Source organism: Lactuca serriola, chromosome 7 (assembly GCF_051521515.1).
Source record: "Lactuca serriola cultivar US96UC23 chromosome 7, Lser_US96UC23_V15, whole genome shotgun sequence".
Lineage (NCBI taxonomy): Eukaryota > Viridiplantae > Streptophyta > Magnoliopsida > Asterales > Asteraceae > Lactuca > Lactuca serriola.
Genome location: NC_136414.1, coordinates 51,714,599 through 51,727,353, shown reverse-complemented (window position 1 = coordinate 51,727,353; position 12,755 = coordinate 51,714,599). Strand labels below are relative to the sequence as shown.

At 32.2% G+C, this 12,755-nt stretch overlaps 1 long non-coding RNA gene across 1 annotated transcript; it reads left to right on the top strand.

Moving 5' to 3' along the window:
- The first annotated feature begins 1,619 nt into the window (after nucleotides 1–1,619).
- Nucleotides 1,620–3,233, top strand: LOC145063571 (uncharacterized). Its single transcript, XR_013688015.1, has 2 exons — nucleotides 1,620–1,801; nucleotides 2,752–3,233. It is a non-coding gene; the product is annotated as an uncharacterized LOC145063571 (long non-coding RNA).
- The last annotated feature ends 9,522 nt before the right edge of the window (nucleotides 3,234–12,755 follow it).

The following is a 12,755-nucleotide window of genomic DNA, read 5'->3' as shown; positions in this document are numbered from 1 at the left end:
TCGTCCCTTATATGGTAAAAAGATGCACGTTTCGTCCCTCGTTAGTTTAAATTTGCATGCTTCATCCCTTATGAGATATGGAATGACTAAAATACCCTTTAAAATATAATTTTCATTTATTCTTGATTTTTCTAATTAATTATTAAACCTAATATTTAATCTATCTCTTTCAATTTCATTGAAGAAGACTTGGGCACCGCCACAACCACCAGAAAGCACAACTACCACCACCGGAATACACAACCACCACTGGAATGCATAATCACCACCGAAATTCAGTTCAACCACAACCTATTTCCCTGAAAAATAGCCACGAACCACCACCTCATTCACCATCGCCACCCTCTTTGTATAGCAACCGATAATCAACCTCTTCGAACTACACCTGTCACCATTCCATCATCAGTATCGTCAAAGGATCTAGCCTCTTGTTGGAGTGCATATCTAAATGGAAAGGTAGAAGCTTTTGGAGGATGGAGATTCGCTACCCTATCGCCGGAAAAACAAGAGGCGACTAGGGTTTATGCGGCACCAATAACATCGGCAAGGGTTTTGACAGATCGAGCTCAGCCGCCATCGACGTCAGCTAGGGTTTCGTCACAGATGTCATCGGTTTCTTAGGTTTTGAGATCAAGCTCCTCCACCGCCACCTATATGCTTCTATAACATCTCCTCTTTCTTGAATTTAAGAGGTTTCAGTGAGTTGCAGATCGAATATTCACACCAATATGGATATGTAAATCTGCAATTGCGCCTTCAAGAACTACACCCATCTGCAAATCGAACCCTTTAGAACGAAATTCTTCAAGTACTTGTGTAGATTTGGAAAGCTTCAAATCGGTGTTCATCATCCCAAAAACAATCATGAACACAAATATATACATATGTGTGTGTTTATCAGCAAATCGGTGTTTATTTGCCACTCTGTTCTAAGGTTTGTTTTTCAGACATAAAAGCTTAAATCGCTGATCTTTTTTATCACCGTGATTATGGATATAGGATCGCCGGAGTAGCTGATTACAGGTGGTTGTTGGAAGTATTAGGTGGTGGTTGTCGGTGGTATTGGGTGGTGCTTGTCGGATGGGTTTTTCTAGGGGTGATATAAGGACCACATGATTTTTTAAATAATTATAATTAATAAAATAAATTAAAAACTTGAAAAAATAAATGAAAATAAAAGAAAAAGGGCAAGATAGTCATTTTATGTCTGTAGGGACCAAACATGCACCTTTTAATCAAATAAGGGACAGTCAAAGTTAATTTTTGAAAATAGGGACCAAACGTGTTTTTTTGCACCTACACCAGGGACGATTGGTGTAATTTACCCTAAATTTTTTGAAACCCATTATAACACAATAGTAAAAAAAAAAAAAAAAAAAAAGTCCCAAGTAGAAACCCGAAATCACCTCCTAGCTAATAATTAAATAGAAAAGAAATTACAGAGTTTCAATAAATATCATTCAAGATTCATAATTTATCTTGAATTAAATTGATTACAAAGATTAGATTAGATATATATATATATATATATATATATATATATATATATATATATATATATATATATATATATATAAAATATAAAATATTTGGACAGAGTATATACATGTGGAGAGAGATATATAGATTTAGACAGAGGGTGGGTCGGGTTTGTGACTGTCAAATCTACATTCTCTCTCACTCTCTCTCCTCTCTCACTTTCTCTCTCTAAATTTTAGAAGCAATTTCTTTCACAGATTCATTCAATCTTCCATATTCAATTCCCCTGTTTTGGTGATTATAATGCTCTCAAATTTTCAAGGTATGAAGTATTCTTATAATATATTTTTATTCAATTTTATATGTTTATATACAGTGTGAAGACGCAGATTAAACAAACTTTTAATGTTTTTGAACTTTTCTGAGCTTCCCTTTGATGCGTTTCGCCAATAGTTGACGAAATATTACTCAAAATCTTTATCTTATCGAGTCTTTTTCGATAAAAAAAAAGGGAAATATTTTATATACAAGCACATATACACTGTTTTAGCTGTATATACAGAGTTTTACATAATACAAAGATTTATAAATTAAAAAGAAAACTAAAATTCGCTTCAAGATCTTCAAGCAGTGTTTCTTTGATTTTGATTTTAATGCTTTTTCTTATTCTGGGGTTCGAATGGGTCATGATTACATTAGGCTCTTTCTGAAGTTTATTTGCTATTTTAGGAAGTTATGCCTCTGCAAAATTGAAGCTTTTATTATGTACGACTTCTTTCTTTCTTCCCTTTTTATTGTTTTTCCCTACATTTAATTGTTAAATTTTGTCCTTGTCTTCTTCTTCTTCTCCAGAATTTAGATTATTATTTTTATATATATTTTCAGACCCACTATGTGTAAAAATTATAACTTTTGGTATTTAAAATCGTACACATTTGGTGTTTTTGTTGATATCTTTCTTTGTGTGTGCATTTTTAGTTCCTGAGATTCTTCTTTTTTGAAGAACTCTGAACTTTAACCCTTTTGGTGGGTATTTCTTTCTGAGTGCATTTGGGAAAAAAGATTTTCCCTTTTATGGAAATGGGATCTGCTTTTTTACATCTCATCATACCCTAATTTATAGCTTCAATAATAATCAAATATTAGCCCAAAAGAATTTAATGATTAATAATAATTTTAACCAAAATTCTTGTAAAAATTCATACATTTTTCTTGTTCTCTTCTGATTTTCGACATTTTTTACGCATTTTTAAGAAGTCAAAATGTTGGCAGGATTGTAATTAATCTGATGACAAGATTGATGGAGGAAGGTGATGCATACGGAGGAATGGGGATTCAATTAGATGGGAAAATGTCGCAAACATTTCAAAAGAGTTTTGTTCAAGTTCAAAACATATTCGATCAAAACAGATTGTTGATTAATGAGATCAATCAGAATCTTGAGTCGAAGATTCCTGATAATCTGAGTAGAAATGTGGGTTTGATTAGAGAACTCAACAACAATATACGAAAAGTGGTTGATCTTTACTCTGATCTTTCGTCTAATTTTACAAAATCCATGGATGTTAATAATTCATCTGAAGGGGATTCAAGATTAGATTCCAAAAAGAGGAGTAGGCTTTCTTAATTAGATAATAAAAAAAATATAGCCAATTCCTTTTTTTTTTCTTGTTAATCAAAGATGATATAAAAGGCTTGTAATTTGTAAAACACATGCATTCAAAGTAGTAAAACTGCTGATGATTTGTTGTGCACTTCTTTTTCTTTTTGTTTATTCAATATTATTGTTTTTGTCTCTAACTTTTGGTTGAATTTTTTGGAAAAAGGTTTTGATGATTTGTATGAGGAATACTTTGCATATACATCTCACCTTTTTCTGCAAAGATGTTTTCAACATAACAAACTAAAAGAAAAAGAATAAAAAAAATAATAATAATAACAACTTTTTATTTGCTTTTGATTAGTTTATCTGAGTACTAGTTATGTTAAAAACAAGTAATCTTATTTTTTTTAGTACAATAGTTTAAAATATTATATGATTTTAAATATTAAACATAATTCGACTTATTTTCATTTTAATTAAACTGTAAAATTAAATTTTTGTTTCCAAAACACATATATAATTCAGTTATAACTATTTTTACGGTCAAAATTATATTATTAGGAAAAAGATATGAAAAAGATGTGTGTTTTGACAAAAATAGCCTAAGGTTTATTTAAAAGAAAAACAAAATTACAAGAACTATTTTTAGGATGTTGGTTCATGCTCTTTATATTGTTAGTTGCTTAAGTGATCAAAAGATTGAAGGAAAACTTAATCCGTTGGCATCATTCAAGGGTTATTTTTGTCCACACATGATCTTTCATCCTGATAATATATTTTAAACTATTAATAATATATGTTCTACTTAGCTTTTAATTATATTTTTTATTTTATTAATATGTTCTATAGTCTATATACTCAACTCAATGTAGGCATGTTCTTTCCACATTCAATATCCCCACCCCTTTTCTTTACCAATTCTTACTTTCTACAACTTAAAACATATTTTATATTACTCTCATTATTATTATATACGATTAAACTCTAAAATATTAAAAATATGAAACTTTTGTTAAGTTTTACTCCATATTATATATTTTTAGAATTACGTTCAAATACTTATATTGTGGGTCGATATTTATAACTAAATTAAAGACTATTATTTTAACTAAAATATACTTTTCATAATCTGATTTTTTATTTAAGTCTCTAAAAAGTTTCTGAATATTTGAATATAAGTTTATAAGGAATTGTAAATATAAGACGAAATTCTGCTCGCTTTAAAAAAAGAAATAAATAAATAAATAATATGGTTGGTGGATCGATAGTTGGATGCGGCTCCCACAAATACATACTAATTTCATAACCTAGGACTAGCCTATGCATCCAACAAATGAAATTAGTTTATAGTGGTACCGTGACCTTGTTCGGTAAATTTATATATTTTAAAAGATTAAACTATGTAAAAGAATTTCAAACAACAAAGAAATATATAATATATAAATAATAATATTGCGAGAAGCTAGAAAAATATTAATAGTACAATTAGTAATTGGGAACCAATACAATGATTCTAAGCCAAGCCATTTAATCTAGTTTTATGTTTGATTCAATTAAAAGAGAGCTTTATGTTTGATCCTATTAAAAGAGAGTAATGGGATATCCGCCTTTTTCAAAGGAAAACGCTTTAGAATATTGAAAATATGAGAATTGTGGGCTTTTCAAATTTTCCACAACACCGAGTAGATCAAGGCAAATCTTAGCTTCGCATGCCTGTAACCACCTACTCTAGACTCGAGCAAGAGAAGAAGATCCAACCTATTTGTTGGAGACCAATGCAACATCCCACTCCAAAAAACAAACCAGTTCCAAATGGTCATCGAGAAATGACAACCAAAGAAAAATGACCAATTTCCTCCTTCTACGAGTTTCAAAACTTGCAAAGTGGAAGAACCATTTACACCTCAATGAGAAAGATTACGGGCCAAGGGGATTTTGTTTTGGAAAAACGCAAAGAAGAACAAGTTATTTTAAGAGGCACCCATCTAACCCAACTACAACCAACAAGTTGTTGTCCAAAAACAGCCCCGTTCATCAGTTTCCCCCAAGAACTGAACTAAGAAAGTCCCCAGGGCTTGCCTAACCAGTTCCAGTAGTCTAATACATTAGAGAGTTGCACACCATCTATGTCTAACAACTAGGGATGTAAACGAATTGAACGTTCAGCGAATTGTTCGTGAACCATTCAACAGGAAGTTTGTTTATGACTATGTTCGCTTATTTAATAAATGAACGAACATGAACATAAATTCGGGTTCGTTTAGTTAAATGAGCGAACAGAAACATTGATAAATAATATTCGTGATCGTTCGTTAATGTTTTTCGTTTTACGTTATGTTTGTTCATATAAGTTCATTTTATATTCATATATGTTCAATTATGATTGATTACATTACTATAATTTATTTTGTTTATTTTCATATATGTTCAATTATGTTTTTTTCTCCGTTAGTTTATGTTCGTTTAGTATGTTCACGAACACGAACAATGTAATCTGTTAAACGAACAAACATGAACAAAATATTTTGTTTGTTTATCCGTTTGTGTTAGTTTATTTGTTCGGCTAACTTAAACGAACGAACATGAACAACTCCCGTTTGTGTTCGTTCAGTTCGTTTATAGCCCTAATAGCAATAAATCTACCAATTTGGTAACTTTCATTCCCCTTCTAATATTATTTTTCCAAGTCCAAACCAAATGCAAATCGACATCCCTATTACTCCTTTCAATAATCAAGTCCTTGATTAAGCAATTCTTGTTTGGTTCGATGTCATAAGGACTCAAATATTTGTCTTTAAGGGTTTGACTCCCATACTGCTTGTCCTTCCAAAAGAAAGTTTGACTTACAACACTAATACTTCTTTTAAAAAACAAGACAAAGAAATACTTCATTCTTCAAAATCAACATTTATTTAGGAGATCGCAAGCCAAGTTCTAGTTAAGCTAAATTTAGCCATAGATTTATCATCAACACATAGATTTTATGAATATATTTGATGCAAGGAAACCTAAAACTATCCGGAACATTCTTTAGCATCAACCACCATATAGCAAGAAGCACTAAATTCAAGGATCTAAGACCTATAATACCAAAACCATCATGATTTTTAGAACGGGTGATGGTATTCCAATTCATCCATAAAATCTTCTTTTTATTTTTGTTACCTCCCCAAAGAAACTTTTTTCTCAAACTCTCTAATAAGTCGAGGACCTTTAGGGCTTTAAATATGGAAAAATAATAAAGTGGAAGGATACCAAACATTGACTTTAAAAGGGTAAGCCTACCGAAGATATTATTTGCCTTCCATTTCGACAATCTAGATTGAAATTTATCCACAATATGACTCTAATGTTTAGCAAACTTCATATTGGCCTCAATAAGAAGCCCAAGATATACAAAAGGAAAACTAACAGGCTCACAACACAAGATATTAGCAAGCCGAGCAAACTCTAAGTTCTCAACACCCACACCCTGTAAACTTTACTTTTATGAAGATTCACTTTCAATTGGGCTCCTAGGTCTATTTAATTTGTAAAGTTAACCATAGACTATTCACCAATGAAAGTAGTGTCGTCTGCATACATAAGATTAGACAACAAAGGATCATTATTCAAGAGATAAATTCTTTGGAAAATATGTTAAGAACATGCTTCTTTCATGGACATATATGGATCTTTCATCGCAAAGATAAAGAGAAAATGATAAAGCAGATCTCTTTACCTCTCCCCTTCCATATGTTAAACTCCCTATAAACCGACCAATTAACCAAGATCAACATTTTACCGGAAGAAATACAACCATGAATACTTTCTCCATTTAACACCAAACTCCATTTGATATAAGATAGAATCCAAGAAATCACAACTAAGAGAGTCAAAAGCTTTATGAAGTTAAATTTAAATATCAAAACTTTCTTTCTTATTCTTGTCCCTTTGTGTACAACTCATTAATGGAAATATGTCCATCAAGAATACTCTTTTCTTCCACATATCTAGATTGTTCAACTATAATCACTTTACCAATAACTTTTTAAGACATAAAGTGAGAATCTTGGAAAGGATTTTAAACATACACCAAATAAGATTTATCGTTTAGAATCTTTAAGAGACATCGGATCCCTAATCTTGAGAATTAGAGAAATAAATTGTTGGATTAGGTGTCTAAGTTAATAATTAAATTGGTATATACTTGAATTATTAACAAAGTCCTTTTGGGCTGCCTTCAAACCTGGTAATTGAATAGGATGACTTTTAGTATTATTTTAATATGTTATGAGAATAATATATTAATTAGAAATAGTATTATTTAATTAAGAATTAACCAGAAATTAATTGGAATGAATTTTAGGATTAATTAGATTAATTAAAAATGCAAGGACTTAAGCTATAATTGTTCAATAGTTGAACAAAAGAGGGATTCTAGAATAGTCCTAGGATAGCCGAAAAATAGAGGCTTCCTTAGGCTTCTACTTCTAGAATATCCCTTGGAGATAATTAGAAAGTCAGATAATTACTTGATTTAAGATATTATTATTTTAATCAAGTAAGGGTTATTTCGGGTTTTCCTATCAGCTATAAATAGGGATCATTAGGCTCTAAATTTCGGCCATCACTCTAATAGCTAAGAGCATAGTCACAATTTTTTCCATATCCACTTTTCTCTTCAAGTTTCCTAGTTGCTAGGGTTTGAGTGTGAAGCATCAGCGGCACAAGATTTTTAGTGCTAGCTTCCAAGATTTTTTTCAAGAATGATTGTTTAATTGTTTACCACAACAATCAAAAGGTATGTAATCTTCTTCTATGAATTTTGAAATTAGCTAGGGGTTATAGGGTTCTTGTTATTCAATAGAATGTTACTTCAATAGTGTTATGACTATATCTAATAGGTTGCATGCAGGGGCGGATCTATAATGGTGCACGGCGTTGCACCGACAACTACTAGATTTTTTTGTATTAATGTAAAAAAAAAAGTTTTTTTTTATTATTATGCACCTATAAAGAAACGTGTTTATTATCATTGCAATTCATATAGAGTATCAAAAGTTAGGATGGTTAAGTTGGTCAAAGGCGCAGATTAAATTTATCCTTTAGGAAATGGCTCAAGTTCGAATCCTCCCCAAAGTAAGGTTTTTTTATTTATTCTTACATTCACTTTTCCTTGCCCTACAACAAACTTTTTTTTATTTATTTTTAAATTTACTTCTACTTTTATGTACACTTTGTTATTAGCCCCCAAAAATATCTAACTAACAAAAAGGGCTTGGTGAATATAGTTTGTTAAAGCTTAAGCCGTTTTCAGTAAAACTCAATTAAATCACTTTCCTCCTCGTTTAAAATTCATATCTTAATCGTTTGCTTTTTCATTAACTTGACAACCATTAAGTAAAAAATCAATTTTTTTTCATTAGCAAACATGTGCTCCCACGAACTCAAAATCATTTCAACCTTCTTTGTATTTAATATATACTTTTACATACAATTGGATATGTTAGAGCTACATACAAATTCTTTGTGACCCTTGACCTTTCATAATTTTCTATTTAATTTCTTTTCGATGTAATAGCTTTTACATCACAAAAAAACGATAAAACAATAATACAATAATATGATAAATTTTGTGAGAATAGTTTTATGTTTAAAAAACGTTAATTTGTCGATATATTCATGGATTGAAACTACGTAATTTTAATATGTTCTATATGTAAGGTTTCATACACATTACACACATATGTATATAGATGCATTACATATGTTTCAAACTAAACAACTGCTTCTCTTCATAATTATTAAAATTTAGGTTAACTCAATTCACGTATCATTCTACATTTTGAATTGATTCGTTTGTTTTGTCAAGCAAAATGTATCGAACTTATACAAATGCATTTATTAGTTGGCATTTGTATAATATATATTGCTCTGAACAATTGAACTTATAAAAATGCATTAATTCGGAATGAAATTTTGGTAATAAGCCTTCAAAACTTTGTACGACCACAACCAAAACGGAAACAAGCTCCACGAGACCAGGAACCTGCCCATGAAAAGAACAGTTTGCCCTTCACGAAGTTTGTCTACAAAAATTTGTTATGTTTAATGCACTCGTAACTTTTTTTTGTTATATTTGATAGGATTTTCTTTTGTGCACCTACTACTACTTATTCCTGCGTCCGTCCCTGGTTGCATGTGCTCTTAAGTGTATAAGAATTTATCCATGTTATTACATGTAAAACCCATTAGTGGTATCAGAGCGTATGGTTGTCTAACAATTGATAGTACGTTGCTTGAACTTGAACAAAACCCAACTTGGAGATTTGGCATAATCGTCATTATGTCGCAGCACCACGTCGTGGTCCTCTTCTGCCACGACATCGGGATCTTCAAATTTATGTTTTTATTTTGCCACTATATATTAGTCCTATGCCACGACGTGGTTAACCCTCTGATCAGTGAAATCGTTTTTTGCTTAATTCAAAATTGATTAGGATAATTACTTTAGATAATGTTTTTTACTTATGTGAAACTAAATATTTATCTTTGTAATCTGATATCTTATATCTTGAATTTGTGGATCATCCTTGTGATTTAATTAATTTAATTAATTTTTTAACTAAAGGATAAAGATTAAATCAAAGTTGGTTTATTTTTAAATTATATTAATTTTTTATTAATTTCAAAATTTTAAATTTAAATCTAGTATTTTAAAAAAGTTTTAAAATACACCTTATACTATATATATAATTAAAAGATTAATATATCATATGTATAAGACAAGTCGGTCAAATCGCTAGTATGCCTCATTCACGAAGTCATACTATAAGGGGAGTTAAAGGAAGCAGGCTATAAAATGACCAACATTGGGTATTCACTCTTGCCCATCGCTCTCTTGTATAGTGGAGGGTCGTTAGTCGAATAGGTTTGATACGACATAATCTCATTAATAAGTATAATGATATAAGGTAACTAAACTCTTTTTATAAAATCTCACTCTTGGTTACTTTTGTAACATTTCAATCCTCAGGTATGAAATTTAAATCTTTAATCATGTTTTTCCTTGGCAACTCAACGAGTTAGAAAGCCTCAACTCGTCGTGTTGAGGTGATTTTGGCCCCAGATATTAATGGACCAACTCGGCGAGTCAAGGTACCTCAACTCGACGAGTTGGCAACTGATTATGAAACCCTAATTTTTAGGGTGTTGCACCTTATTTAAAGGCCTTAAGTCCTTGGTTGGCCTGCTTACCAGCCTCCTCTGTCCAGAAACCCTAATTTTTGTGCATCATCTTCCAAATTTGAGTGTTTGAGCTTGAAGAGTTGATTTTTCATGTTCTTTTGAAAGAGCTTGAAGTTTGAGGTGTCTAGATTGAAAGGAAGGCTATAGATCCAGAACCTCCTTATGTGTTGCAGGCTTTTGAGGTATAAAGTCGACACCTTGCTTCCTTATTTCTTAAATCTCTTCCTTGAAAGTTTTATTGTGGTATTTGGCTTATTTTTGGTTTGTTCATGGGGTTGAGCATTTCATGGATTCTCACTTTAGATCTGGCCATTTTGTGGCCTCATTTGGCTTAAAGTTGCAAGCTTTATTAGGTTCTAGGCCTCATTCATGCATTAACTTCTTTATTAAGCCTTTCTTGAGTTCTAGAGCCACTTTGTGGCATGCATGAACGTAAAGTTGGCAACTTTACGTGGTTTTCTAGCTCTTGGGTACCAGATCAACATCTTAAATCATTAGACTCAATAAAAAGGACTGAATATATTAAGTTGGGAAAACTCGGCGAGTTTTCCAGCCAACTCGGTGAGTTGGTTAGGGTTTTCTCGACTTTCTGAATACTGTAGAAACTTGACTAGTTGGTTCAACATGGACTGTTGACCTTGGCTGTTGACTTTGACTTTGACTTTGGTTGACCAAGTTTGACTTTTCAGGGCATTTTGGGTATGTCGGGGTTTTGATGGAATTGGTCACATGTTAGTTGTAGGCATTTTAGTCAGGATCCGAGATTTGGAGTTGGATCTTATCAGTTCAGCACTGCTTATGAGGTGAGTGTTCATCACTATACTTGATTGGGTTGAAGGCACCAAGGTCGGCCCTTTTAGATTGATTATCCTAAATATTGCATGATTGAGTATTATAGTGATCTGTTAGACATGTATCCTAGTAGATAGGATAACGATATGCTTATTGATCTATAAGAACTGTGTCTGTCTGTTAACTGATATTTACATGTTTATGAGTTATGTATATGTCGACTTATGTGTGGTTGGGCTGAGGCGGTCCTGCTTTGTGCTGAAGGCCAACAGACCCATGGCGGCCCGGATAGACCGAAGGCCTGTGAGGCGGTCCAGTCAAGCCGAATGCCCGGACAACGATCCAGATAGGCTAAAGGCCCGGTGCGGCGGTCTTGACATGCTGAAGGTTTTGTATGCATGTTGTTACTGTGATATTTATGAGAATGTGTGTGGTGGTATTTTGGGGGAACTTACTAATCTTTGGGCTTACGGTTTTGGATTTTTTTCAGGTACTTCAGAGGATCGCAGAAAGGTGAAGGTGTGATTGTGCACCTCCTCATGTTTTTGGTTTTACTATTTTTAGGATTTCTCTGATGTGAAACTAATTTTGAAAACAATTTGTAAACACATGATGATTTTTGGGTTGTTTAAAAAGTTCAAAATTTTCTAAAATTTTATGAATGTTATGATGGGTTTTGAGCATTCTAACACTCCTATGGTGTACATGCAACCCTAGAAACCTTGGATCTATGTTTTCTCTAATATACATGTAAATTTGATTTTCCAAGGTTTACATCCTAAATAGCATGTTATGGGGAACTTGTAATACAAAAATCAAGTAGAATAGCATACCTTTTAGTAGCTTGGATTCCTTGATGACTTTGTGAGCCTAGCTCCCCAAATGTGATGCCTCAAATGCTTCACACAACACCACAACACTTGGAATAACTTTAGAGAAGTTCACTATGACACACAATTGGCTTTCCCTCTTCTTCTTACACTTAGTGCCGATTTTGGAAGCCTATAGGGTCCTTTTAGTAGTTGTGTCACAAGTAGGGTTACCACATGTAAACCCTAATTGACATGGCTTTTCATTTCCCATGATCCATGGGTTTATAACCCCTATGGACTATCTATGGAGCACCTTATGGGTTTTAGCCCAACTTCATAAACCATGGATCATTAGCCCACTATATAAGAATGGATGATTTACACAATCAACCTCATATATTTAATTAGTCTCCTTTTGATCACCAAATTAATTCTAAATTAATTCTTGACCAATACTAATTAAATAATATTATTAATATATTAGAACTTATAATATATTAATAAACCTTAAGTGTCCTTTTTCTCATTTTGTCTATCCAAGTGTTGCAATGTCATGCAACCCAAATTGACCATGCCGAGTCGGGTCAAGTACATACCAAATATAGTTATGGACTTAGACACTATATCCAACAGTCTCCCACTTGGATAAGTCTAATAACTATAGTTTCATATATGACTTCAGGATCCAACTAGCAATCATAGCTCTTTCAAAGTCTCTCAGAACTGAGATGAATATAATGATACGCCATTTAAGATAAGTGATCATATAATCCTCTGCTCTCAATATATCAGCCGTACAAATACATGGAACATGGTCTTACTTATTGTCCAACATTTGT